The sequence below is a fragment of the Lygodium microphyllum genome, chromosome 2 (assembly GCF_053477565.2).
Source record: "Lygodium microphyllum isolate KBCC chromosome 2, Lygodium_microphyllum_v1.1.10, whole genome shotgun sequence".
In the NCBI taxonomy this organism is placed as follows: Eukaryota; Viridiplantae; Streptophyta; class Polypodiopsida; order Schizaeales; family Lygodiaceae; genus Lygodium; species Lygodium microphyllum.
In genome coordinates, this window is record NC_141136.1 from 1,890,310 (window position 1) to 1,915,850 (window position 25,541).

Genomic DNA, 25,541 nt, shown 5'->3' on the forward strand with positions numbered 1-25,541 from the left:
CATAGCACTCCTGCTGTAGCCCTATGACTGCATAAATGCATCAAACTTATGATACCACTCCCTAGGTACATGTTTCAAGCCATAAAGACTTTTCTTTAGTTTGCACACTAGGTGCTCCCTGCCAGGTTCTACAAAGCCCTTAGGCTGCTCCATATAAATCTCATCATGCAAGTCCCTATGTAAGAAAGCCATCTTGACATCCATCTGGTATAAATTCAAGTCAAGCTGAGCAACCAAAGCCAAGACTAAGCGCAGGGTGGTCATCTTAACCACAAGAGAAATGACCTCATCAAAGTTCACACCATGCTCCTGCTTAAAACCCTTTGTTACCAATTTAGCCTTGTATGTCGGCTTGGGGTGTCCAGGGGTACTTTTCAGCTTGTACACCCACTTGCATGGCAAAGCCTTCTTGCCCTTAGGCAAGGAAACCAAATCCCAAGTCTCATTCTTATGCAAGGATTCTATCTCAGACTGCATAGCCCTCTCCTAGGAGTGATTGTCACCCCTGCGCATAGCCTCGTTATAAGTGAAAGGCTCTCCTGCATCTGTAACCAAGACATAATGCATCAAGGGCTGATATCTATCAAGTGGACATTTGCCTCTAGTAGACCATCTCATGGCAGGCTCCGCTGCTCAGCTACCTGTCCAACACCCTAACCATGAGCATCTACTGCAGCTGTAGGCTGTCCAACTGGCTATACAGGAGCTCTTGGCTCCTCCTAAAATATGACCCTACGGATCTCAACAACTCTCTCAGGTTGTCGATGCATCTTGTCTTCATGGAAGACTACATCATGACTGTAGATGACTTTCTATGCCTACGGATCCCAAAGACGGTAACCCATCTCTCCTGCATCCCCATAACCAAGGAAAATGCATTTGACACTCTTAGGATCCAGCTTACTTCTCTTGTCCCTAGGCACATGGCAAAATGCCTCATATCCAAAGACACGGAGATGCGCATAAGAGGGAGGTTTTCCAGTCCATACCTCCTCCGCAACCTAGAAATCCAAACCACTAGAAGGTGATCTGTTTATGACATGCATAGCTGTACTAATTGCCTCAGCCCAAAAGCTCTGTGGTAGGCCTACGTGGCTAAGCATACTACGTACACACTCTTGGATGGTTCTATTTATCCGCTTAGCCAAACCATTCTGGGGGGGGTGTAGGGGGCAGTCAACTGACACTTAATACCCCTCTCATCACATAACTGCTCAAAAGCACGTGAGACATACCCACCCCCATTATCTGTCCTTAGGCATTTTATCCTATACCTAGACTAGTTCTCAACCAGTGCAAGCCATCTCTAAAACACAGCCAAGACATCGGATTTTAGCTTAATGGGATAAGCCCAAAATTTCCGTGAGAAATCATCTATGAACGTATCAAAATACTTTGCACCACCCATAGACTGACAAGGCATGGGCCCACAGACATCCAAATGTACCAATGCCAAGGGCTCACTCATGCGTGGCCTACCAGACTTCTTATGCGTAGACCTAGTCTACCTGCCATAAAGACAATGCTCACAGGAATCAAAACATGCATAATCAAGGGGCGGCAAGTATTGCAAACCAAAAAGCATTTTCATTCCCTTCAAAGACATATGGCCCAAACGGGCATGCCAAAGAGATACATGTGGGATAGAACCCACAGACAAAACATGATCAAGGAAAGAAGCTGATACAATCAAGAGATAGAGGCTACCAGCCTTGGCACCTCTCGCAATCACAAGTCTACCACTAGTGATCTTCCATGCAGAGTCTCCAAAAGATACATGATAACCTGCATCATCAAGCTGTCCAGTTGACATGAGACTGCGTGTCAAAGCATGTACATGACATGCATCCTGCATAACAAAACTACTGCCAGAAGGAAACTGCAGCCTAACATCACCAATGCCCATAATATCAAGAGAGCTGTCATCACCCAAGCACACAGAACCCGAAACAGTATGGTATGAATAAAACCACTCTCAGAAGGTGTCACATGAAAGGATGCACCTGAGTCCAAGAGCCAACACTGTACATATATAGAGCGTATCTCTGTCATCTGCGAAGCAATAGAAGAAGCTGCAAGGATATAATCATCATCATCAAGATCCTCAGGCTGCATAACATTGATCTCTTCAATTTTAACATTGGACTTTGCAAGCACTTTGCTACGATCAGAAGACTTATCCTGCACTTTGTCTTTCCCCTTATCTTTGCGCCTTTCATTGTGCAATTCATGGCATTGTGGCCTAATATGGCTCTTTTTCCCACAATGGCGATAAGTAACATCTCCATTCCTGCCACAGGATTTGCTACGTGACTTCCCACAAGACTTGGACCGAGATTTTTGAGAATCCCGTCCACGGTCACTACCACTGCCATGCTTTCCATATCCATCATTCTTGCCTCTAACTGTCATAGCATGCGACACATGAGAGGCATCCAAATTCTTACGGTTAACCTCTTCCTACAGAAGAGCACTCTCAATATCAAATAATTTCAAGGTAGCAATAGGGGCACATAATGCAATGCGGAAAACATCCCATGACTCATTAAGAGTACCAAGCAAGAAAAGAGGAGGGACATCCTCTGCAAAAGTGATGTCCTGCGAAGTCAAGTTCTTGAGTATAGCATGGAACTGGCTCAAGTGAGCAGAAATAGTCACATTCTCCTTCATACGCAGATCCATAAGCTGCTTTAGCCCCAATACATCTGACTCGCTGGACTTTTCTTATCATAGAGATTTTTGATTTTATCCCACAACTGCCATGCACTCTGTTCTTCCTCAAAGACATTGTAATGAACCTGTTTTGTGAGAGACAATACAATAGTGGACTTGCATAACTCATCAAGCTCAAGCCATTCCTCATCTGGCATAGTTGCAGGCGGATGCCTGCTCAACCTCAAAGGTTTGATCTGCGATTTTTGCACCAACACCTGCCAAATCTGGCTCTTCCAATAAGTGTAATTCATACCATCAAGCTTAGTGATGTTGAAAATAGCATGATCAGTGGATGAACTCGCCATAATGCGGGCTGGAAAACTAAGCTGGCATCATACAGGCATAACATAGGCATATGACAGTCGATAAGCATGAATCCAACACCAAAACATGTCGTACAAACATCTACTAGTGAGTAGGCACACCCCCTAGTCAACGGGGCAAAGTGTTCCTGCCACTACCAAAACTTGACACAAATAGGTATCAGCTCACAAAGATACGGATCCAAATCTGAGACCACTCACCATAGGGTTGCTCTATATTACAGCAGGTATACCTGTAAACAATGTGAAGCTAAGCCAAGATCTGAATGTAGGGAGCTTAAAGCTCAATGCCAAGTGAAGGAGGCCCACACAAGGAGTCAAAGGGTAATGCCCAATAGATAGAAGGCTGCCTAAGAGCCTACAACAAGGCCAAGGGCTGAAAACGTGATGTGGGAATGGCCTGGATTGCTGGCACAAACTGTTCAGCCAACATGGATAGATTTGCAGGCCCTCTTGGGCTCAAGGGGCCCAAAGGGGCCAATGGAGGGCTTGAATCAAGCCTAAGTGGTAGAGAGAGCTTCAACTCCAATGAGAGGCTCAACCAATGGCTGCCCTTTTCCTAGTGTCAAACATGAAAACTGAAAATTGAAGTAAAACCCTATGGAGAATGAAGAAATACCTCTGATGTAATGCCCTGAAGGTGCCCAACAATGCCGGGAAGGTGCTCGGGAAGCCGGGGAGTAACGGGAACTTGAAGGAGTCAGATATGGCTGTCGGGAAGGAGACCCAATGTGAGTGGGGAGTCAATGGGAAGCTGAGAATGCCACAAACCAAGCTCAAGAGTCGGGAAGCCGAGCTCTGATACCAGTTGAAAGGAGAGAAGGATGGAAGCTTGGACTTGAGAGTTATGGCGGGAGAGCAAGAGCAAGTAAGAGAGAGACAAGTAATGGGAACTCCAACCATCACAATGTGTGAGTGAGCCTTCCTTTATTCAAACTGTCACTAAAAAAATAAAGAATAAAGTGATGGTGATGGGTGCTTGCCACTTGCAATGTGCAGTGGCGGTGACTTTCAATGTAGTAATACACGGACGACTAGACGGAGGCGCCTTTATCCCCAACAAGGAGTTCCCACAGCAGAAGCACAAAGGCTGCAAAATGAGGCACAACGACTGTAAGATGCATTAGATATTACCAAGGGAGACATAGAGGTCCTCATGGCCATGGCCTTCACCCAAAGAAGATTGCACTTCGCAGAGATCCAAAGTCACGAGCAGCTTGTGCCAGAAAAGTCAAAGCTATTTGTTGAGGCAGAAAAAAGATTCAGCATTGCAAATCAAGCAAAAGAAATTGCAGAAGAATAGCTGGCTCGAAAATCTAGGGAAAGGAACCAACTCTAGTTCTTAACGAATTAGCAGCAGCAGGTTGTGACAACCTTGGCAAGTGAGCTGGAGGAGGGAAGAAAGAAGATGGATGAGAGAGCCAGTGAGTGGGAAAGAAACAATTTTGAAAGAGTTAGGGATTTAACAGAATGCTTGTCAATGGCTAAGTGCGAGAGAGTGCTTGTAGAGTCCAAGGCAGAAGCTGTTGATGTATGTGCTAACACACAATGGCAAGCCTTCCTCAACACATTACTACACATCACCCAAGCAAAGGGCAATGATTCAGTGGAGAAGGTAAGAAGGAAGCTAGAACTGACCACCTGAGCACTAAAGTATGGCCTTCAAGAACGAGAGCTTCCAACAGGCACATGAATCACAAAAGAGCAGCAATTTCACTACCTACGCCATGCCGGCCTCTCCACTGTTGAGCTTAAGGAACTCGGGTTTGAAGAGCATGAGCAGCCACCACCACCACCACAAGCGGTTCCATCAGTTTTTGAGCAGAATGTCGAAGAGGGTCCGGACTTTGAGCAAGATGCTGAAGAAGAGCAACAAAGAATGCACAATCCACCTCTACCAGACCTCTCGCTTGAAGAGCCCGAATATGCCATATGCCCGAGTGCATTGTGGCAGCCAGAAGAAGAAGACAAGAACTAGTAGAGGAAGCCCAACGCAGAGCACGATCATTGCCAAGACAATTCCTTGAAGAGCATGTACCACTACGGGGGGATCCCCATCCTATCTATTGGCCTAAAGAATTGGTCATATGGTGTCAACAGGAGTTCCAAACAAGGTCGTTTGAACTTTCATTTTCTTATCCACCCTCTTTGGACCGTGCTTTGCCTCTAGGTATTCTAGCCAAGATCAAGGATTTGGCTAATGATCTTGCAAACAGGTGGATAGAGGAAAGAAGCCTCATAATAACCAGATGGAGGCAAGAGCTTGAAGACTAGTGGAAAGACAAGGTAAACAGGGTTTCCAAAACCGTCCAAGGCTTCAAGGCATAGCCAAAGTGGCGGAGGAGGATTTGGGATACCAATTTTGATGCCTGGACCGCCTTCTGCAGCTCGCTCCCTGAAGAACGCAACGACCTCATCTACATGCCCTACCCCCGTAGGCATGGAGTTGACTATGATCGAAATATTCATGGGGATTTTGACTTTCCTAAGATATATAATGTTAATGCTCGGAGTCCCGAGGAATGCCTAGTCTTTAGGTTAGAGGATCTCCTCCCATCTGTCAACCGCTTCCTCGCAGATTTTTCTTCTTGCCCAGATCTAGCCTTCTTAACTACCTGTAATTATCTTAGACTTATCAAGTTCCTACTAATGCAGAGATCCATAGCCGAGGAATCCCACCTCCCTCCACTCTTCTTTGACATTAACCTAGGGATAGATAGTAGAGCCATGACTAAACTAATGATGAGGGCAACCCTGCTTCCCTCCTTTTGCCTAGAAATCTTAAAGGATATGAGTGATACCCACTTCATGAGGTGTAATCATCCTTTCTTTTCATCCACACCTTTGAAGGCCCGAGCCGGTATTAAAGAATATCTACAAAGTCGCGCATTCCTATCCCAATGCTTGCGACCGACTCGTAATCCAGCTGAAGGTGATAGGCATTAGCCAGGACATCTTCCTTGTATGCAATTCTTCAAAAAAAAAGAAAAAAAAAAGAAAAAGAGAAAAGAAAAAAGTGCGAGGGCTCACTTCACTCACTACACCTAGGGTTTACACCTAGCCCCTCCCCCACTTCACGCTTAGGGCACATCAAGGGCAGGACTTCCAGACCTGTCACCCTAAGTTTTGCACTATACCTCCAACAACATACGAACTGGGTTCTCAAGTCTGGGACATTACCAAGGGCTTACCCAAGGTTAGACTCATCTCCCAGTTCCACTACACATGCACTTACACCACACTGTGAGATAGACACATCCCTTAGGGAATGCACAACTTTCTCTTGCAGGCTATGATCGTGACTCAGTGAATGGCTACCCAGCTAAAGAAGATCATCCATGACATCCACTAATGAGCAGGAATTTTTCCCACTATAGCAGCTTCAAGAGCTTTTGCGTACTCCGATGGTTGGATGGACCAACATGCTTGATGTAGCCGACCATTTGCTTGTTGATGGCTACCATGACTGAACCAAATCAAGCAGAAGGAAAACTCGGTGATGGACCCACCATTGGCATAGATTTTGGAACCTCTCCCGGTCATCATTCTAAAGCATGCCGAAATCTCTCCCGGTCATCGTTAATCAAACTCCATCACCTCTCATTCACAACAACACCTTTTGATTGTGGTCATCTACCTACCAGTTTTCCACTTATCAACAACTCCAACTAGCCCACTTCTCCCCACCACAGCCCCATGGGACTTGCACTCAGCTACTGGGAGGGGAGTAATTTTTACCGTAGCACAAAGGAGCAGGAAAATGGAGCAGAGGAGTGGGAAAATGGAAAAAGGAGATAACCAAAAGGGCATAGGACAAAGGAAAGAAAAGGCGCCCCGGATGGAAGTCAAACCCTGAAAATTTTGAATGATGACCTCTCCAGAAGGCCTCAATGTCACCTCGAGAAAAGAAAAGAGTAAAAGCATACCATTGATTGTGAAAGCGCTCCCGAATCCTTGTAAAAGAGTGCTAGGCTCACTTCTGTGCAAATTGTATGCACTAGTTGGGAATGGGATAAGTTAGAACGGTGGGAAATAGAAAAAGAGGGCCTAGCCTAATGGCCGGCCATGTAAAAAGTGGGGATGACTGCCCAAAAAGTAGGGCATGTATATAAATTTCAAAAGTGAATGAGAATATCATTCTTGTGTGTGGCCAAAGCTTCTTCTTCTTCTTCTCTTGTTTCTTGCCTTCTTGCTTGTGCTTGAGTGAGGGATTGAGAGAGTGTGAGGGAATGAGGGAGTGAGTATGTGAGAGTGAGGGATCGTGGAGAAGAAGCTCCCCATCTTCTCTCTTCATCTTCTCTTCTCTTCTCTTTTCTCGTGTGGCTATGGAGGATGGAGCTTGAGGGAGAGGGCTTGAGGTTTGCTTGAGCTTGTTGCAAGGATCGTGGAGCTACCGAAGTGCAAGAGAGAGGAGGGAACTCGATCGAGCATCAAGGTAAGCTCACTACACCCGTAAGGTAGGCATTGTGTGTTGGCTATGTGAGAGGTAGCCATGGCCGCTCGGCTTGAAACGCTTGACCGTAGGTCTCAGGGTAGAGCTCCGTAGCTCCCCTTCAAAAAGAAATGAAGCACAGGAAGAAATCGAGGAGAAACTCTAGGTCTCAAGGCAAGAAACCAAACATGAGTGTTCAAAAGAAAGAGCCTCAACATAGCATGCTTAATAAGCAGATGTCAGATGTAACCATTGAGCGTGCACAAAGACCACTAGTGCTCAAGGAGCTTTTGACTTCCCAAGAGGATAATGAGCACGAGAGGCACAATGCTGCTCATAAGAAGGCTGATTGTACTTCCCAAGAGGATAATGAGCACCAGAGGCACAACGTTGCTCATAAGAAGGTTTATTGCTCAACAAAGAAAATGGCACAATTGTCTAACAGCCTTAAGCAAATCGTTCAGCTAGTGCCAAGTCCACCTAAGAGTCCTAGATCTCCTACACCCTCTTTTCCTAAACAGTCACAAGAAGCACAATAACAGTCATCAAGTGCAGTTGCTCAATCCCAATCTCTACCTCCATCTAAGCTTCCAAATGTCCAAGAGGTGGGACATGACACCATCTGTAGCTCTTGGCCCAAGGATATGCCTGTGCAACCTAATGTGACTAGATCAACTCATGCTCGATCCACACAAGTGAATGCTCAAAGGGCAACAAAAGACATGACCACTTCCAATCGCCCTAGGGGCTTGACACTCCAATCTACTAACAGTATCCAGTCCACTGAAATAGCTGCTACTACTTCTAATTAGGGATCACAACAGTCATAACCCCTCGCCATGACAACACCCCTTGCGGAATGTGTCCTTAGCAGTTCACCCTTGGAGGAGGTGCTACAACCAACATCCTTGACAACTCCAGCACTTCCAAAGCACCTAAAGCCTAGGCTTGAGGAGAAACCTCTCAAAGAGGTGGCCAAGGAGATGGCACATCTGACCAATCAACCTAGCAAGGCTGTCCAGCAGGTCGCAGCTACGTCCCATGAGGACACACCAGAGAAGAGGAAAGTTGAGGCCCAACCAAGCACATCAACGGCTGACCTAGTTCAGGGCCCTGAGTCATTGAGTTATGCACCTTCACAGACCAAGAAAAAGAGGAGAAAATAGTGAAAACAACATCAGTTACAGGTGGTTGTGGACCCCAAGAACATTGAGACCAAGAGCATTGGAGAGCTGAGGAATAAAGCATCGAGTCCATCCACCAATGAACCCATTGATGTCTCTCCTAATAGCGGTGAAACCTCAGACACATCTGTGTGTTCTGAAAAATCAATGCAGCTGTTACCATCAACGGTTGCTTGCAACACTCAATCCATCGACACAACAGAACTCACATTGACCAATCAAGAGTGGATACAACATTGTCACAACAGGGTGATAAATCTATACCAGTCACATCTGAGGAGAACCATGACAAAATAGTAGCAAAACCTCAGGAAAAAAGCATAAACCCTGAAAGCATAAGCAATCCTACCATTGACCAATCTTGCTCATCTAGGCCTGAGAGCATAAGCAATCCTAGCATTGACCAATCTTGCTCATCTAGGCCTGAGCCCCCAACTATGCTAAAGCCTAGGGAAACTCCTAGAACCTTGCATGAGATAGCAACCGAGCAAGCCCTCGTTGAACATAGAAGTGTCGCAGAATGCTTAACTAAGTTGGATGCTAAGCTCAAAGTGTTCGCATGTGTCTATGTCTTGGAAAACATGGGCGCATTCCCTAAGGAGCAGCTTGAAGAATACTTGCCATTTTCCCTATCCTAGAAAGAACAAGAACATTTTGACAAGCACTATGACAGGCTCCTGCATGAACGCATGCGACTCACCTTTGATGAGGAAGCCGACAAACTATACTTAACTGTAACATTCAATGATGTGCTCTACCAACCAAATCTCTTAGAGATAGAGCAACTAAAGCGACAATCAAAGGGTCAAAGTCAATTTGAAAAATGTTGGTTTGAAAACCGCATTGCAATGGCTGAACTAGGAGCCCAGATTATGATGGTCTCAGGGGAGCGATTGGCCAAATGGTGGTCTCAAAGAGACCCAACCTATGTGGCACCAAATTCCTTTTGAGTTTTGACTGCCATTTGAGGTACAAACTTAGCTAGAACTAGCCAAGAGAACTCTCTAGCTGATAAGGTTCTCACTGAGGAGGAGTTACATGTTGCAAGTAGACTCGGACAAGGTGCCATGCTACTTGATGTTGCAAAATATCTATCATTATTGAGTAAGCTGCCACGAGTACTAGATGTGTGTGCCACACTCCAATACAATCCAAAGTTTTACAATTGGTTTTTATCCTCGTGAAGTGACATGGATTTGTAAATATGTACATAAATAAACAATGAATTTTGTGACTCTGTATAGACAATATCAACACACACAAGCAATGATAGTCAAGTGCAGGGAGAAGAGTTGGGTTTGACATGCTAAGCTCCTCATGTCCTCCTCTCACCACACATTTAGAAGTCGTGTGACCATTCTTGCCTCCAGGTGGAGGGCATGCAACCCTCATTACCACCATAGGAAGCCCTGACCAACATATTTGATGGTGTAGATATGGTACCATCCCTTTCTATACATCTTTCCCCCTTTTCGGTCTATCCTTCCGAGGATGAGCCCTGCCCCACTCCATGACAACCAGTCCATGCAACTTAGCATAAACCAAGATCTGCTAATGGCTGGAGCCAAAATGAACATCATCATGGGGGCCATCCCTCTACAACAAACACTGCATGCCTCACCTCTCCCCTCCTCATCATATGCGCTTGATAACCCACTATATAATCCCTTCCATGCGAATATTTTTATCCTGCCTCAGGGCCTAATCCTTGGTTTGCATTTTGCAGGTCCCCCTACGGTAGCAGGCATGGACCACATAGTACAACTGGCATGCAAGGAAGCTCTTCGCCGTTGAAAAGGGCGTAAGGCACTAGCGCCCCCACCAGAATGCTATGTGCCTACTCTCTAAAGAGGTACACATCAAAAAGAGGCCCCAAATGACACCACCCAAGATGCAGGCCGAAAACTCCCCAAGCCAAGATACGAGGGCTCAAGGGAGCACACGGGGTGTAGCAACACCAGCTGTGTAGGCTCCCACTATATGCTTGGGCACCAAGTGCTCGAAGGAGGAGAGGGCAGCTCGAGACAAGCAAGAATTTGATGCATTGTTTAAAAGCATTCTGGAAACAGTTGCAGCCAGGGACTACACCATCTGGGTCCCGACTGACATCTTCCATGCCCAGCCTCACAGGAGCCCCTCACCGGCACAGCCTCAGTCGCCCGACCACCCGGACTCGCCCCGCCTCATGCAAATAGAATAGCCTCTATGATATATAAGCAGCTTAACAAAGGCCATCCTGGCATAACTTTTTGTCTTTAAATGGTTAAAGGGGCAGGCTCCCCACCTGTATACACTTTCCTTACCTATTGCTAATACATGCCACGTCTTTAACAAGCACCGGAATTTGCATTGCAATCATCATCATAGGATTTTGATAAAGTAATATCTTGACAAGATTGCATTTGTTCGTTGTACTTGATGCATGCGACTTGCATATACTCTTATGAAGTCACAAGTGGATGCAAGACGACGTAGGTCTTCGTGCGAACGTGTTCAATGCCCAAGTCACCGCAAGACCACCAACCTCACAAAGAGCCATGACAAAGCCATGCTACTGAAAGTGAAAGTCGCCCTTGTGAGTGCCCACGCCGCATAGCCCAAAGCATGATCTTAACCACTTCCTCTTTCTGGGTTACACTCTACACTGGGCACTCACAATAGCTGTTACCCTAATTGTACCAACATCGCACGTTCCAAAGAGGGTTGCAATGTCTCAAGTGCATCTCCCCATCTCAATGACTACTTTTCTAACAATGAGGCTAGGGCACAATCATCATTGTAATATCCATTTCCTGAGCCTTCGAAGCTTGACATTTCCCAATCCATTGAAAGGTTGATAGCCTCAACATATTGCAATGGTTGTACTCAGGCAAGTCCAAAAAAAAAAAAAGAGAGAAAAGGAAAACAGAAAAGGAAAAAAGAAAAGAAAAGAATGAAAAGATACGAAGCACTCGTCCATCACAGCACAGCACCTAGGGGTCCTCAAATTAGGTACATCCAGTGACCTTGGTCGGGTGGCTCCATCCCTAGTCCCCTAGCCCTTTAGCATCACCCACAATTGTTCAGGGCACATCAAGGGCAGGACATACCTAGGGAGCTTCTCGCCTATGGTTAGACCTATCACCCTGACCCATTCGCACGATTCCCTCTTGCACTCTGCCTTAATATCATTGCAATCAATTGTGGTAAGCACCGCATGAATGGCCATGAAAAGTATACCGTCCTCATAAAGCAAGTCCAATAGCTCCCAGCTACCGAAAGTGTGGTGTCCCTGTGTTCAATTATGCTACATCATGCAGCCACACTGCAAAGGATATCTCATACACCTTCACGTGTACTTCTTCTCAACATGGATAACTTTGCTTCATCCACACATTGTTACGAGAAACCAACCCGCGGTCTTCTAACTACATAATATCTAAGCATGCACGAGCATTCATATAATATCTGCACCAAAATATATACACAGTTTGGGTCCTCAAGTGCACGATAATACTCTCAGCTTGCTTAGAGTTCAACCTGTCTCCCAAACTAATTGAACTATATCTTGTGCACGATAGAGAAGACTAGCACTACCCCTAGGGAGAGACCACCTATGAGAGGTTTTCAATTGCAGGTATTGAAGACTCCAACGAAAGTGCCGTTCGCTCTTCATCGACACCCAACTCTGAATTCTTATCCTTTATCATCCTGCAAGCACGCCAAGGATCTTCATGTGCAAAATCCCCAACAAACCAACACTTGTGCTGGCCATCAGGGTAATTCTTAACAAAGAATAGCCCTACCACCAACTCCAACAAACCTACCACCAGCCACCTAGGCCACCAACATGCCCCCAACAACCTTCCTCCACACCACCACCAACACTTCTCCCCAGCAACCATCGATGTCCCTTCCACCCACTTCTTCAGTGCATACTAAAGCCTGCTACCTACGACGGTGAGTGCCATGGGACTGGCACTCATCTAGGAGGGGGGTAATGTTAACCCTCAAACGAACAAAGGTGGAAAATTCAGAAAAGCTAAAGCAGAAGACAAGACCAAGGCAAAAGTGAAACGGAAGACGAAGGTACGCCAAGAAAAATATGGAAACACAAGAAGTGCAGAAAAGTCCTAAATAAAGAAAAAATGTGCACAAGAAAAAGCGCAAGTCAATACTTTTGTAAAAAAGCGTAAGACGCACCATGATTTATTTTAAGAGTGTTGGGCTCTCACCCATACAATTTGTAAAGGTAGATGGGTGGTAGGAAGGAAGCTAGGAAGATAGGAAGACAATGGGAAAAAGAGCTTGAGGATGGAGCTTCCTTAAAGCTTACACTTGGATCGTGGAGCTACCAGAGTGCGCGAGAGAGGAGGCAACTCATTTTAGCATCAAGGTAAGCTCATTACACCCATAGATATGGATGGCGCATCGGGTATGTGAGAGGTAGCCATCAAAGCCAATTGTACATGGAGCTCAATCCCGAACTAAGAAGATGACAATCTGGGAACATAGTATCCGAGGTAGAAGACCACTTCAATCTGCTAATAGGATCCTAGGACAATTTGGTCTAAAGAAGAAACTCCTGCCAAGGACAACCAAGAACCTTGTGACCGCAAGTGATAAAGCTCTGCAATGTTTCTATTGCAGGGAGTTAGGTCATTTTAAAAGGGAATGTCCAAAGCACCCTAAACACCAATGCTCCGAGTGCCACAACATTGGACATAACTACTTCAATTGTCCCAATAGAACTCCAAGAGAAATTGAGCTTACAAGAAACGAAGTTGTACAAGCTCTAGTGATCCAGAATATACCAAGTGCTTAGGAAAAACCTAGAAGATATCCATGAGATGTAACTACAATAAATTTTCGATTGTAATCAAGACTCCGATATATCAAATACAATAGGTTGTTGTTTCAAAAGACCATATGCCTGTGAGTGAGTAGAGTAACATAGAGAAAGCATGATGGGCCTATAACCCACAGGTTCCAAAATGATACCCCCAGTTTCTCTCGAGATGAGGACATCTCGATTTCTCCAAGGGGAGCAGGATGTAATATTTCCACACAATAAAAGTTAGTTGGTTAGTTTGAAAGTTAGTTAGTCAATTAACAAGTTAGTAAGGCTACTAACTAAAGACGAACTAAGGTAAAAACTAACTAATAATTAAGGATTTTTATTTAATTAAAAATATATGTTAAAAAATTGAGAGTCGTAAATCTGATATTTTTCATGGATTGACAAGGACTGTAGCCACCCTTCACATAAGTTACAACGTGGACGAGAGTTATGAGCTATATTAATCACTAGTATTAATGTGTATAGTTAAGATGGTCCAAAAATATTAGATTCTGGGAAAAACTAGTATATTTTAGATATTCTAGATATTATCCTAAAAAGATATGGAGATTTCTAGAACTGGATGTCATTTAAAAGAAAATACAAGTGATGTTTTAGTTAGTTTTGGAGGTTTTATCAAAAGAAAAAATAAAGAGAGGGATTTGCAAAATCGCACATGCCGCAATCGCACTCTACAAACAAAAAACACCACTTTGAATAGAGAAAAGAAGAAGGAGTGAACTAAGACCTTTCTAACCAAGTGTCTTGGGGTTTTATCCCATTTCAGAGCCAATGGAACCATCAGATTTATGATTTATGATTTGAGCATCAAATCACTGATTTTTCCAAGATCCCTCTCCACAAAGAGCTCCTCTTCTCAGTCACAAGCCTCTTCTCTAATTCACTATACATATGAGGCATGGGGAGGCACAGGGGAGCATAATGAGACCCCGAGAGGCTGCGAGAGAGGGGTAGAGAGAAGGATACCCTCCAAGATATTGTGAGAGAGAGCTTGAGAGAGAGAGAGAGAGAGAGAGAGAGAGAGAGAGAAGAGTTACCTTGAGAGGCTGCACAATTCCCTCTATCTCGATCCTTGACTTAACCATTTGCTCTTACACTCTCCCATCTCGAATCTATTCCACCTTCTTAATCTCTTGAGTCTCCTTGTGGACGATGGCCCCCAAGCGAAGAATGTCACGTGCGGATGGCAATCCCATAATCAACAACGAAGCTTTAGACGAAGGAATCACTGTCAATCCAATTGAGGTTTCAATCGTAAGTAATGTATTTCCAAATTGGCAGATGCTTGTTTTGATCCTGGTATGAGATACGTTAGGCCCCATACTATGATGCACGAGATGGGCCATCAGAAGGGATAAATTTTATCTCACGTATTCAAAATATCGAGTTTGCAAAGTGCATGTATTAAGGAAAGTTAATTGCACCTAGTTGCATATGGCTTATTCATTGATAGAGCAATTACAAGGAAGAATTGGTTAGGGGTTATGAATGACATAATCATGACATTAAAAATTGTGCATACAAGAGTTAAGTAAATTTTACATAGAATCGCTCTTTGATCCCAAGGGGAAGAGCAGACATGCAATGGAAATATTATCGCAACTATTCTTGCATTGTTTGGGAAGAATACAAATGGTTTTTTTTGTTGGTTGATCGAACAACATCCTAAATGCTTTTACATTCAATTAGTTGTCAGTTTGTTGTTTGGATGATTATTCCAAGTGCTTGTGATTTATGGTAAATGCATGGCAAGGGTCTGTGATGACAAGTTGCCATGGAGATAGAGGAATGTTTTCCTAGAAAATGATATTACGGCTGAATGCCTTATTGTGCTGGATTCATAAAGGACTTAATTAAGGAAGGATATGTTACATAGGTGGATCACCTCCATGATCGCACCACGGATTAACTCGAGAGGGCACTACTCGATTCATGGGTTGAAGGTCGAGTGGTGAAAAGGCCAACCGCGGAAATGATGTTTCGCTCCTTGACAACTTGCGGGTTAGGTGGAGCTCTGGACACCCCTTCCTAGGTCTAGAACAGAGTTGAAGACCTTCATGGCCCCCAATGTCTCGACATGGTGGGAGATCTTATTCTAGATAAAGGATTGAATTTGTGGTGCCATGTCATTTGGACCAGTTACTTCTGCAAGGCAAAAGGGATACTTCTGTTGGACAGAAGGGGTACATAATTTCTCCTGTATGGGCGGGAGACAAAGATTAACTTGAAGATAAGTTAAGGAACTTGTTTGAACTTGTTTGTCAATAGATTGCTTACTCTATTTTCGTGTATGTGCTATAACTTATGCGAACAAACAATGTTCCCTAAAAGCCTTAATTAATGAAGCTGACTTTAAGTGTCATACATAAATGTGGTAGGACCTAATTAGAAAACTAAAGCTATTAAGGGAAGCGGGTGGGCCCGACGGGTCTCCTACGGCAGGGTGGTCCCAGAGAACTAGGAGGCTTCTCACAATATTTTACTGTTGTATGACCTTTGGTATTGTTAGGTTAGAACCCGATTCATGCCGTTTTAGGGGACCAAAATGGGATTATGCCCTACGGGCAGAGAGGCTGAGCGACGCATCCCTCTCATTTCCCATTCTCTTTGAACCAAGTTTGACATGGGTGTGCTTGGGCTTGGGTATCTCTGCGTAAAGTAGGATGTCCAGGATCTGACGCTAGAATGTTGTTAGGAGACCTTGGCCACTAGGAGCCCAAATTTTAGGTCAATCCTAGTGGGTTCAGTCGTGACTGTTCTGTTGCGAGGCAGATTCGGGGAACCTTAGGCGATAAAACTCATAACATTCCATGGCAGCGCAGGGCATCGATGCTCAGATTTGTTTCTCTATAGACCACTAAAAGAGTGCTTGGATAGCCGTTGGGTAGGCACCTTACAGTTGGTATCGGAGGAAAACTTCATGATGATGCATGATTGATTAATGTTTGGTTCATAGACATATCCTAAACAGAAATAACCTGAGTGTTATGCTTGATTGTCAGGCACCTTCTGCACCCACGAATGCTAACATGCAAGAGAAGAAATTCCTTCTCACAAATTACGGAACCCGAGTTTGATGGTGAACGGTTAGACATCGCAGCGGAGGCAGAGATATAGATTGAGTCCATGGATGACTATTTCTCTGCTTCAGGAACTGCTCCATGAATCAAGCAATGATTGGCACACTGAACTTAGTTGGCCAAGCTTGGTTATGGTGGAAGCAATGGTGCAAAGATCAAGGTGTGAAGCCACTGTTACGTGGACTCAGTTGAAAGATGTTGTATGCGGATGAAACTTTTTGCCAACCTACCTTGAAGATGAATGAATTATTCAAGCTCAAGCAGTTGGAATTAACCCTAGAAGCTTACTACTAAAAGTTTATAACCCTACTAAAATATTTGCTACCTATGGATATTGCACAGCAAATATCCAAGTTTTGCCATGGTCTGAACACTCCTCTAAACCACAGTCTTGAAGCAATGCGTCCAACGGACTTGCAAGATGCATTACTCCTAGCATATCCAATCGTCCAAGAACTTAAATCGGGCAATTGTAGCAAAGATGACTCTTGAGATCATGGTAAGATATGCCACATGTGTGGAGAGATAGGGCACATTCCTAGAGATATCCCTATCATCAATGCTTCCATTGTAATGAGCTAGGACACATCCAAGCACACTGCCCTGATCTAAGTCCAGAAGACATTGAGCCGCCAAGAAAATGAAGCTACACAGGTGCAGTCTATGGATATATAGAGGAATCAAATAAACACAAATACCTAGAATCCACTACACCTTATCAGGAGGACTAAAAATCCTAGAAGCTTAATCGACATATAACACAACTTATATTGAGAATAAATCCTACTCTTGTAACAATATAAGTTGCATCTATTTTGAGCCTGGAACTTGCAAATGATTAGAGATACTGCATGAGATGGCAGTTATAATGTGCGATGAATTTCTCTTAAGTCGTTTCTTCTCAACTATTATGGATTGGGTATTACCAGAATGTCGAAGCTTGGAAGTATTCTTTAGTATTACAACCAAAGCCGATTATCCATGGAGCTTAAACCCGAACTAAGAAGATGAAAATCTGGGAACATAGTATTCGAGGTAGAAGACCACTTTGATCTGCTAATAGGGTCTTAGGAAAATTTGGTCTAAAAAAGAAACTCCTGCCAAGGACAACCAAGAACCTTGTGACCGCAAGGGATAAAGCTCTGCGATGTTTCTATTGTAAGGAGTTAGGTCATTTCAAAAGGGAATGTCCAAAGCACCCTAAACACCGATGCTCCGAGTGCCACAACATTAGACATAACTATGTCAATTGTCCCAACAGAACTCCAAGAGAAATTGAGCTTACAAGAAACGAAGTTGTACAAGCTCTAGTGATCCAGAATATACCAAGTGCTTAGGAAAAACCTAGAAGATATCCATGAGATGTAACTACAATAAATTTTCTATTGTAATCAAAACTTCGATATATCAAATACAATACGTTGTTGTTTCAAAAGACCGCATGCTTGTGAGTGATCAAAGTAACGTAGCAAAAGCATGGTGGGCCCATAACCCACAGGTTCCAAAATGATACCCCCAGTTTCTCTCAAGATGAGGACATCTTGATTTCTCCAAGGGGAGGAGGATGTAATATTTCCACACAATAAAAGTTAGTTGGTTAGTTTGAAAGTTAGTTAGTCAATTAACAAGTTAGTAAGGCTACTAACTAAAGACTACCTAAGGTAAAAACTAACATTAATAATTAAAGATTTTTATTTAATTAAAAATATATGTTAAAAAATAGAGAGTCGTAAATTTGATATTTTTCATGGATTGACAAGGACCTTAGCCACCCTTCACGTAAGTTACAACGCGAACGAGACTTATGAGCTATATTAATCAGTAGTATTAATGTGTATAGTTTGGATGGTCCAAAAATATTAGATTTTGGGCAAAACTAGTATATTTTAGATATTTTATATATTATCTTAAAAAGATATGGAGGTTTCTAGAACTTTATGTCATCTAAAAGAAAAGACAAGTGATTTTTTAGTTAGTTTTTGAGATTTTATCAAAAGAAAAAATAAAGAGAGGGATTTGCGAAATCACGCATGCCGTGATCGTCCGCTATCGTACTCTACAAGGATAGAAAACAACACTTCAAAAGGAGAAAAGAAGAAGGAGTGAACTGAGAGCTTTCTAACCAAGTGTCTTGGAGTTTTACCCCCATTTTGGAGCCAATGGAACCATCAGATTTATGATTTATGATCTAAGCATCAGACCACTGATTTTTCCAAGATTCCCCTCCACAAAAAACTCATCTTCTCATCCACAGGCCTCTTCTCTAATTCTCTATAAATATGAGGCATGGGGACGCACAAGGGAGCATAAGGAGACCCCGAGAGGCTACGAGAAAGAGATGGAGAGAAGGACACCCTCCAAGAGATTGTGAGAGAGAGCTTGAGAGAGAGAGAGAGAGAGAGAGAGAGAGAGAGAGAGAGAGAGAGAGAGAGAGAGAGGTTGCACAATTCCCTCTATCTCGATCCTCGACTTAACCATCTTCTCTTGCACTCTCCCATCTCGAATCTATTCCACCTTCTTAATCTCTTGAGTCTACTTGCAGACGATGGGCCCCAAGCAAAGAATGTCATGTGCGGATGGAAATCCCATAACCAACAATGAAGCATCAGACGAAGGCTGATCACCGTCAATCCAATTGAGGTTTCGGTCGTAAGTAATATATTTCCAAATTGGCAGATGCTTGCTTTGATCCTGATATGAGATACGTTAGGCCCCATACTATGATGCACGAGATGGGTCATCGGAAGGGATAAATTTTATCTCATGTATTCAAAAGATCGAGCTTGCACAGTGCATGTATTAAGGAAAGTTAATTGCACCTAGTTGCATATGGCTTATTTGTTGATAGAACAATTTCAAGGAAGAATTGGTTAGGGGTTATGAATGGCATAATCATGACATTAAAAATTGTGCATACAAGAGTTAAGTAAATTTTACATAGAATCGCTCTTTGATTCCAAGGGGAAGAGTAGATATGCGATGGAAATATTATCGCGACTATTCTTGCATTGTTTGGAAGGAATACAATTAGTTTTTTTTGTTGGTTAATCAAACAACATCCTAAATGCTTTTACATTTAACTAGTTGTCAATTTGTTGTTTGGATGATTGTTCCAAGTGCTTGTGATTTATGGTAAATGCATGGCAAGGGTCTGTGATGACATGTTGCCATCGAGATAAAGGAATGTTTTCCTAGAAAATGATATTAGGGCTGAATGCCTTGTTGTGCTAGATTCCTAAAGTACTTAATGTAAAATATTACACGGCGCAGCGAACAGAATCTGAGAAAGAGATAGAGAGTACACAACAGATAAGAGGAGAATCAGTAAATTATTTAACTCCAAACAACTGATACAAAGATGGCTCTGTCCACCCGTGCGCTTCCACTGTGTGAAGCTTAGATGGCGATCTAGACAGAAGATAGGTGAAGAGCTTAAGGCTAGCTGGAACAACAACTCTGACTGGGTGAAAGATGAGTGTAAGATGGCTGCGAAAGGGGTTTAGCTTTTATAGCCCGCGAAGGTCGTTAGGTCGGCCTGCTGACCGACCTACCATATGAGCCTCCACTAGTCGGCCAGGGAATATTCCAGGGAATATTCCCTTTACCATCGGGCCGGGGGCGCTGCCCCCGGACCCCCGCCAGGGGGGCCGCTGGCCCCCCTGGGACCCCCCAGCCAGGGGCCGCTTCCGCGGCCCCCGGACCCCACAATAGGGGCCCCTTTTAACTCCCTTACCACGCAACTCAATGCAATGTGCCTCGAGTTGCTACCAGCTTAACCACTCCGTCTAACCCAAAGATTAGACCCACAACAGTCACCTTTTTGCCATCCGGTCACATAGACCTCATCTGATATACAAGTCAGGACTCCACCAATGTCCGGGCTCACATTTGGCTTCTCCTCATAATGGGGGCCTTACAACTTTGAGCACCATGGATCATTGGTAGCACCTAATGAGGGTGGGGCATTGATCATATCTAACACCCCCCCTCAATGTCCACCCATAGGTGAACTATCTCCTCGGCCCAATGCCGAGTCTCTGAAGATGAACTTGAAGCAGATCCTTCGTAAGTGCTTTGGTGAAGATATCTGCTCCATTCTCCTCTGTTGGACAGTAGACCAATTCCACTATCCCATCCTCCATCAAATCACGCACATAGTGATACTGGATCTCTATATGTTTGGTGCGTGCATGAAACACTGGATTTTTGGCAATGGCGATGCAACTCTGATTGTCACATCTCAGCACAGTTGGTTCTTCATCCTGCACTCCCATATGCCATAGAATCCTTCTCAACCATACGGCCTCACATGCAGCAAAACAAGCTGCCTTGTACTCTGCTTCGGTAGAAGACAATGCCACTGTTGGTTGCTTCTTACTAATCCAAGAGAAAATTCCTGAACCCAAAGAGAAACAATAACCAGAAACTGACTTCCTGGAATCAATGTCTCCTGCCCAATCTGAGTCACAGTTCCCCACAAGAGAAGTTCCGAAACTGTATGTGATACCATAGTCAAGAGTTCTCTTCAAGTATCTGAGCACCCGCATCCCAGCCTTCCAATGACTCTCATGAGGTTTGTTTGAGAACCTGCTCAAAACACCAACAGCAAAACTGATATCTGGTCTGGTGTTACACAAGTAGATTAGACTGCCGACCAACCTCCTATACCTCCCAATGTCTGCTAGTGCTGATGTATCCTCAACGGATAACTTTACATTCACCTCCATAGGTGTAGCTATCTCCTTGCACTCGGTCATGCCAAATGCCTTCAAGATCTCCCATGCATACTTCTTCTGAGAGATGAAGATCTTTCCTGGCTCTTGCCAGACTTCAATCCCCAAACAATAGTGCAGCAAGCCCAAGTCTGTCATTTCAAACTCAAAACTCAAAGCCTTTCGAGTTTGGTTGATCATATCTTCATAGTCACCTGTAATAAGAAGGTCGTCCACATATAGGACAATCACTGCAGACTTTTTACCATCCCTGTAAACATACAAGTTAGCATCTGAGGCACATCTTTTGAAGTTTAGGTTTAAAAAGAACCTATCTATCCGTTGGTACCATGCTCTGGGGGCTTGTTTCAGCCCATACAATGCCTTCTTCAATTTACACACTTTGTTCTCAGAATGGGGGGCCTCAAACCCTGGTGGCTGAGCCACGTACACCTCCTCCTTGAGGTCACCATTTAAGAACGCTGACTTAACATCCATTTGGTACACTGGCCACTTCTTGTGGGCAGCCACTGCAAGTACCGTGCGAATAGTGGTCATTCTGGCAGTTGGGGCAAATGACTCTTGAAAATCAAACCCTTCAACTTGTGAAAATCCTTGGGCAACCAGTCTAGCTTTGTACTTTTCTAAGGTACCATCAGCCTTGTACTTTACCTTCCAGATCCACTTGGTGCCAATAATCTTCCGCTTTGCTGGCCGATCCACTAGCTCCCAAGTGTCATTCTTCATTATGCTGTCATACTCCGCCTGCATAGCAGCCTTCCATGATGGATCTGCAAGTGCTTCTTCTAAGTCAGTTGGCTCCTTTACTTCTCTCATAATCTCAACCATCAAGGCCATGTTGACTATGTGAGCAGAAGCCCTCCTTTGCTCCTCTATTCTCTGAGACCTCCTTGGTCCGTCTGCCTTCTCCTCAACAGATGCAGGCATAGGATTATTGTGGTCATAGAGCTGCTTCACCCAGCGCGGCAATGGCTTTTCCGGTGGGGTGATGTCAGGTTGGTGAACTTTTTCCTCATCATCTGAAGATGATGCTTCCTCCTCCTTAAGGATAGGGATAGCTCTCGGGACAGGTTCATAGTGGACTACTTCTTCGCTTGATGATAAAGTGGAAGACCTTGCCTTCTCCTCCTCCACTGTATGCGGCTCCTCCTTGAACACCACATCACGGCTCGCGATGATCTTCTTTGCCTCTTGGTCATATAACTTGTAAGCCTTCTGCTCATCACTATAACCCAAGAAGATACATTTTCTGCTTTTTGGTTGTAACTTGTTTCTCTTCTCATCTGGAACATGTGCATAACATTCACATCCAAAAATTCTGAAATGTGAAACAGATGGTTTCTTACCAGTGTAAGCCTCATGAGGTGTTTTTCCCTTGAGAGCCTTTGTGTAGCTCCGATTTAGAATGTAGACTGCAGTATTAACAGCTTCAGCCCAAAAATGGTTAGGCAATCCCTTGCCCTTTAGCATGCATCTTGCCATCTCCACAATGGTACGATTCCTGCGTTCCACAACACCATTCTGCTGAGGTGTGTGAGACGTCGTCAATTGACGCTTGATCCCTTTGCTCTTGCAAAAGCCTTCAAACTCCTTTGAGTTGAACTCACCACCACCATCTGTTCTAAATTTCTTCACACTTTTCCATGTTTCATTCTCAACAAGTATTAGCCATTCTTTAAACTTACCAAAAGCTTGAGCCTTATCACGAAGGAAGTACACCCACATCTTCCTACTGTAGTCATCGACAATCAACATAAAATAAGAAGATCCCCCCAAGGCCTGTGTAGGCATCTTACCACACAAGTCAGCATGCACCAACTCTAGAGGAGCATGTGCTCTATTCTTGCTTTCTTGTGGAAATGCCTTTCTCTGTTGCTTGCCCATCATACAAGCTTCACATGGTTCCTTCAATTCAGTTATTGTAGGTAGGTGAGCAACCATACCTTGCTTTTGCATCTCCTTCAATACTGCAAATCCGATGTGTCCAAACCTTTCATGCCAAAGCTTACTTGTGCCCACTCCAGCGGTGGCTGTAAGAGCACTTAGCTCATACAGGTTGTTCCTTCTTTCTCCTTTGCCAACAATTGTGCCAGCACTATCAATAATTTCTACACCTGTCTTCTTGAACCTCACTTCATGACCAAGATCAGTTATGGCAGCAACTGATAAGAGATTTCTCCTGATTTCGGGAACATACAACACATTTGAAAGCTTTTTGACTTCACCATTTGCAGCAACAAAAGAAATAGTACCTGTGCCCGCAGCAGGGCATTTAGCATCATTTCCAACCGTCACAGTGATGGATTCTTGTAGAGGCTGCATAGAACTGTATAGACCTTTCTTGTTGGTCATGTGACGGGAGGCCCCACTATCCAACACCCAAGAGTCAGTGGTAGATTCTTCTTGCGCCGAGGAGCACACTTCCTCAATGGTTGCCATGAATAATTCCAACTCTGCTTCAGCCGTATTGGCTGTCTCTTTCCCTTTAGTTTTAAGGGTACCATTCTTTTCATCTGCCTTCTTGACACGACAATCTGCAATTGCATGTCCTTTCTTCTTACAGTAGAAGCACTCTCCTTGAAACTTCTTCTTGCCGCCCTTTTTCTTTTTGTCACCATCATTTTTGGTGGAGGAAACACCTTTGCCTTTTGCATTGGCAGAGAATGCAGCATCTCCATTGTTGCTTCCTTCTCGGGCTTTCAGCCTCAACTCCTCCTCCATTAATAATGCACAAAACTCCTCAAAAGTCAAAGCTTGAGGTCTCACCTGAGTATTAAGGGCAGTTACTAGTCCATCAAACTTTTGTGGACAAATCCGAAGACACCTCCGAGCTAGCTCTTCGCTAGTCTTTTGTATCCCAGCGCCAGCCATCTGGTCGCGCAGATTCTTAATCCGAGTGATGAATGCTTCAACCGTCTCTCCTTCAGCAAACTTCTCCGCTGCTAGTTGATTCTCCAAGTTTTGAATCCTTGTTTGGTTTCGTGTTTCATACTGACTCCTTAGTACATTCCAAGCCTCTGACGCTTTGGTTGTATGGTGAATCAGAGTCAAAACACTGTCAGAACAGCTTGTAACTAAGGCACACAATGCATCTGCATTCCTTCGTTTCCAAGCTCGTAGAAGATCTGCATTCGGAGGAATCATCACACTAGGATTTGATGGGTCGGGGGTAGGCTGTGGTTCTGCGTCAGTCCCCAGCACAGTCTCCAGAAGCTCATAAGAATCAAGGATAGTAGTAATTTTGAACTTCCACAAGGTGTAGTTTGTACCATCTAACTTGCCTTCGCTGAAGGTTGGTGGACGAATCCTCAGTGTTTGAATAGCCGGTACAGCAGCACCACCTCCTGCACCGCTTCCTGATGCGCCAGAACTGCTTCCCGGAGTCGACATCGTTTCTCTTTGCTGTTGAAGCCTTTGCCTCTTGCACTCTCTCCGATCTCTAGAGCCCCCTGGGCTCTGATACCATGTAAAATATTACACGGCGCAGCGAACAGAATCTGAGAAAGAGATAGAGAGTACACAACAGATAAGAGGAGAATCAGTAAATTATTTAACTCCAAACAACTGATACAAAGATGGCTCTGTCCACCCGTGCGCTTCCACTGTGTGAAGCTTAGATGGCGATCTAGACAGAAGATAGGTGAAGAGCTTAAGGCTAGCTGGAACAACAACTCTGACTGGGTGAAAGATGAGTGTAAGATGGCTGCGAAAGGGGTTTAGCTTTTATAGCCCGCGAAGGTCGTTAGGTCGGCCTGCTGACCGACCTACCATATGAGCCTCCACTAGTCGGCCAGGGAATATTCCAGGGAATATTCCCTTTACCATCGGGCCGGGGGCGCTGCCCCCGGACCCCCGCCAGGGGGGCCGCTGGCCCCCCTGGGACCCCCCAGCCAGGGGCCGCTTCCGCGGCCCCCAGACCCCACAATAGGGGCCCCTTTTAACTCCCTTACCACGCAACTCAATGCAATGTGCCTCGAGTTGCTACCAGCTTAACCACTCCGTCTAACCCAAAGATTAGACCCACAACAGTCACCTTTTTGCCATCCGGTCACATAGACCTCATCTGATATACAAGTCAGGACTCAACCAATGTCCGGGCTCACATTTGGCTTCTCCTCATAATGGGGGCCTTACAACTTTGAGCACCATGGATCATTGGTAGCACCTAATGAGGGTGGGGCATTGATCATATCTAACACTTAATTAAGGAAGGATATGTTGCATGGGTGGATCA